Raw genomic sequence first — 5,430 nt, 5'->3', positions numbered from 1 at the left:
AACTAACAAATCACCAATTTAAATTCAGTAATAAAAATACATTAATAATATTAGATTATAATAATAAATTTGTTTCAAAGCTAAAGATAGCTAAAATTAAAGTTCGTAAAACTTTACAATACCAATATTCTAAAAAAAATATTTCATTTAATGCAGATAATAATGATACAATCTTCTTTTTATAAATAACATGTGTGGTAACGATACCGCCTTTATGATTATGTAATACAACACTATTTGTATTAAAGAATATGGTTCATATTATTTAATTTTAAGGTCAAATAACGAAGAAAGGAAATTATTAAAAAAAACTGGGTTACAAAAGAGGCACGTTTAGTAGAAATGTAAACACTAAAATGTTTGCTGAAAAAAACACAAATTTTTGTTTGCTGAAAAGTATTTCTGGTTAGACCCTCTGTATAATTTCTATTTGCATTTATAACCAAAATTTTCTATATTCAATGGATGAATAAGCATTTAGAATAAATTGTTACAATTAATGATGAGAGAGAGGAAAAGTTATTAATAAAATATATATAGTATGCGAAAATTTCAAATTAATCTTGTACGAAATACATAAATCAAAGAAAAGATTAATTTGAAAGACACACACACACACATATATATATATATATATATAACACAATAAGTAATGTAAATTGAGTAAAGAATGTTTGTGCCACTTTAATTGTCTGAAACACACCATCCTAATATTTATTAAATAAATTTAATCTGTAGTAAAATATTTCCATTAATTACCATTTAAAGTTAAAAAACTTCTTTATATGTGTTGAGTGGCATATGAATAACTATTTATTGTAATAAAAAAAACACGTATTCAAAACAAACAGTTTAATCATGTTGAATCGTATAAAATCACATGCAACCACAGAGCTCTCATGTTGGTACAGTTTCCCGTTGAATAAATTAATACAATGATTTCGATGAGTGTAATGTGTCATATAATTTTAAGTAACAATGATTATTATTAGGGTAGATATTTATCATTATTTTCTATTTTATTCAAACAAATGTTTCCTTAGATTAATATGTAGTGGTTTAAGATGTAATTGAAATATTTCTTATTTTTTATTGTTACTTAAAAATACAAATACCTTTCCAAAGCATGTCAAATTGAACAATCGGTGTATTTCTGCATTGTTTATTCTTGAAATTCTATTGAAATGTTAACTCAATATGCTGTTTTCGTACTCTGGATAGCTACAATTAAACACTGGCATAGCTACGAACCACAAAGACTAACCAATCATTAATTCACATAACATATTCTTGAATGTACTAGTATATAGACATGAGAGTAAAGGTCCGACAAACATTCGCTAAATAGTAGAAGTGACGTAATAAAAATAATGAAAGCTATATCTCTACATAACAGAGCTGTGGCGGGATGGGTTGATGCAATGTGAATGTCGAGTTTGGTTCCAGTTTACCATCCTCTTAGTTCAGTGTCTGAAATCTGACACTGTCACAAACTTGACTTCTGGTGTCATATTTGTCTGAAGCGACAAAAAAGAAAATGGTGACGAAGAAGCTCAAAAGGTAAGCTTTTCATGTAATTACTCTATATTTTGTAGGCATCGTGTTTTTGATGTCGACACGATTTAAACTACAGCACAACTACAGCGTCCATCATGAGTAATTTTAAGCACTTTTCCAGAATGATTGAAATTTAATTTGAGGTAAGCTGCAAAATTCTCTTGCAAAGAATTGTATGTAAGGATTTTAGATACTATAGTATTAATTAATCCATTTTGAAACACAAAACAAAACCATTGGTAAAATTTGAAATGTACGAAGACTCAATCCAGCAATTTATTGCAAACTTTTATAATACAAACACATGAGCTGATAATACTGAATATGCGGTCATTGTTATTACATTGAAAAAACTTATACATGTTGCTATAGAGAAAACATGTATCTATACAATGTATGTAATCTATACAAGTCTAAAGATTAAATACAACTCATTAAAAAACGTATTTAAAGTACTTTTTCAAAAGAATGGTCAGTAAAAATACGGGGCTATTTGTTGGTATTTTTATCATAGATTGGGAAGATTAATAAGGCTCAAACAAATACGACAAAGTAGGCTTATAAGGTTTGTAAGCATTACCAGGATAGCATGTGTAGGAAATGCAGAAAATAAAGTCTTGCTATACAGCCTTTATCCCTTAACTTTCACATCTCGTATGTTATTCAATTATTTAATGAGCCCTTCATCAAAACATTTGTATAGAAAGCATTTTATTAAAGTCACCAGTGAACCTCTTAGTCACGTCTTTGCAGGTTCTTGTTTCTGGAGTAGGAGCTTTTCCAGCGAAATTCACCTTGAAATCAATTCACAACGTTTACTTAATATGAATTCTCGTTTTTTAAAATATCACTTTATAACGTATAGTATACTTTTGTGTGTATTACTTCCTGAAGTTGGCTTAATTCAAAGTACATAGCAATATAAAAGAATTTTGAATTGATAGCTTTTGTTGGTTCTAATAGTGTTCTAAAGCATTATTTACGTTACATTACAATTTTATTCACTTTTCGCTATTACAATAAATCATTGTCATACAAGTGGCGTTAGAGTAAATATGGCTTGGACAAAACTATATTAAGATCACGGTACAGATGTGCTATTGCGAATGTATACATCTTTGTCAACGTTTAGAGTGACAGCCAAATATTTACATGTCATGTAGAGACAGTAGAGCTCCTCACAATTTAAACAAAGCAAATACTGTTCTACAACTTGTAATTTCTTTGCTCGAGCTTAACAATTCCTCTAATTTAAAGTTGTCACGAATATGAAATGGTGTCACATTTTCTTTTCAGGTTGTCAATATGTGGAATAGGTATTGAACAAATCACGAAGTAATCCAAGAATTAGTGTTATTGCTTGTTTCTTGAGTATGTTCAATTTAAGAATCAAAGTATTGGGACAAATTCTGTGTAATTATGAAATGTAGTTTGAATAAATCGTCTATTGCAATGAGATTGAAAACATTCAAAACAAGAACACGTAAAGATATAAGTAGACTAACTTTAAGTTATGTTTGCTGCAAGTTTCATAAATTTTTTTTGTTTTTAATCTGTACTGTAATGATTAAACAATTATGTTGGAATCAAATGTTTTCTATTGGTAAAATGTTTTGTTATAAGAAATCTAAGTTAGCTCTTATGATATATTGAACAGGAGATAAGTTAAAAGTTAGATTTTCCACTAAAAAACCATTAGACACACACATAATTTCAATAAACTTTGAATCACAAAAATACTCCCGATCATATGTTAGTTTGGTTTTTAAACACATATGTGAAAGAAACGGCCACTACAAAAATAATTGAATCGTAAAAAGTGAGTGCTCTGTGGTGTAATGGTAGCACATTCACCCGGCAAGTGAGAGATCCGGGTTCGAGTCCCGGCGGAGCAAGTACTTTTTGTGATTCAATGTTTATTGAAATTAAATTCGGCTATTGCCACTTATACAAATTTAATGGTAAATGAAAGTCAGTTGACAGGTATTTGGTCTTCCGATAATATACTTATTTCTGTTTTATTTTAGACTTTGATTATATCAATTTTCTCAGAATTAAATTCTCTACAATTAATGTTTGTTGATTTTATGTATTTATTACCAATTTAACAAAGTTATTGTACATCAAACTTAAAAAAAACATTGTTTCCTGCCCCAATTTTTTGCATTTAACCCTGAATCCCTCAAAAAATACTACAGGTACAGTTCTGAAACCTATTTTATTAGCTTTATCAGGTAAAAATACATTTGAATCCACGATATTTCTTACTTAATTAACCTTTCCAAAAGTTCAGTATGGCTTTATTTTACTCTTTACCCAGGAATTCAGGCGAAATCTTTCGCTAGCCGTAACTCGCTAACGAAGCGTTTTCGGACCTATGTTTATATAACATTTTTTCATTATTTTTACTAGTACAATGTGCTGTAGAAGTGGGGGGAGAACTTCATGAATCACCCTGTATATATATATATATATATATATTTGTATGGAACGGTATTCCTACATAGGCAGGAATGAGTTCTATTATGGTGAGGTTCAAACCATGCAGTTTGGCTGAGCGTCTTTAAAGCGATACACCTACCGTGACAATAACAAAAACGTTTCCTTCAACTATCATTGAGTTATTGTATTACACTGAAACAACATTATTTATAACGAATTGTTAATTTTATTTTTATTTAAGGTTTGAAATCTTGCATAAATCTTCATTTCTACATATTTATACATACATTAGAATGGGGTGAATGTCTGTCTATGTTGATGTTATTGATTCTTCTCTTATAGTATTCTGTTACGCAACATGAAGTAAGTTTAATTGTACTCATGTCAATTAATTTAAATAACGATTGCAATTGGAGTATGTTAATAATTGTCATACAATGGCAATATAAATCTTCTAAACAGTCGATTATGTCAGTTGTATTACTCACATTAATTCCACAAATAATTAAATATATATTATTTTTATTAAGTTGCTAGAGTTCCCTGACCCTTACACTGAATGAAAATGGAGTTTAAAATCAGTAGAATACTATTTAAATTACAATAATAAATATCTAAAATAATAGTTTTCTGGATCACACTGCACGTTGTGGAGAGCCGTCACATTTTAAAATGAAACTGTAGTATTAATTAATTAGTTTCGGTTTAGCATTATATACTCACTGAAGATGGCTCACCACACCGTGTCGAAACATTACTCCATGTGGAGAGCCGCAGTATTAATATCAGTTTTATATTAACATAATATGTTGGGGATGGCTCCTCCAAGCGAAGTCTAAATACTTCAAGAAGATATTTGCGTAAGCAATGTTTCGACGCGGTATGAACTGGTAGATTTTGATTTTAATACCGGTACAGGTGATAAGGTGAAACTGTTGACAGGATTTATTTAGCTATTTAGTCTTCTTATGCTTAGCTACGTTTTTCTTTTGTTTCACTTAAAATACACTGTTTCTACAAATGTATTTTTAAACAATTATCTGCAACAATTATACATGGTTATAATATGTAAAATTGGATATCTGTTTTCTTTTAATTGAAAAAGTTTTAATTTAAAAATTGAACTGCTTGGTTTAATCATCTTATTTATCTCTTTTTTATTTATTACTCTTTTTTGTATTATATTAATTGGTTTGAAAGTTTAATATTTCGGCTTATGATCTTACCGATAAGGAAGAAGGAGGATAAACGCCGTAATATATTACTTTATCAATTAGGCGAAGAAGGATAACTTACTACAAAAATAAACGTAATATATATTTCGATTAAATACATATTAACAGATTGGGATGAACGTGAATGTTTTGCGATCGCTCCACAGCAGACAACATTCTGGCCCGGAAATCCACTCCCAATGGTCCAGTGTTTACT

At 29.4% G+C, this 5,430-nt stretch overlaps 1 non-coding gene across 1 annotated transcript; it reads left to right on the top strand.

Moving 5' to 3' along the window:
- Positions 1-3,381: 3,381 nt before the first annotated feature.
- Positions 3,382-3,452, top strand: Trnaa-ggc. Its single transcript has one exon. It is a non-coding gene; the product is annotated as a tRNA-Ala (tRNA).
- Positions 3,453-5,430: the final 1,978 nt, after the last annotated feature.

This window comes from Homalodisca vitripennis, chromosome 2 (genome assembly GCF_021130785.1).
Source record: "Homalodisca vitripennis isolate AUS2020 chromosome 2, UT_GWSS_2.1, whole genome shotgun sequence".
Taxonomy (NCBI): Eukaryota; Metazoa; Arthropoda; class Insecta; order Hemiptera; family Cicadellidae; genus Homalodisca; species Homalodisca vitripennis.
The sequence above is the reverse complement of the archived record's forward strand: the minus strand, read 5'-3'. Positions and strand labels throughout refer to the sequence as shown.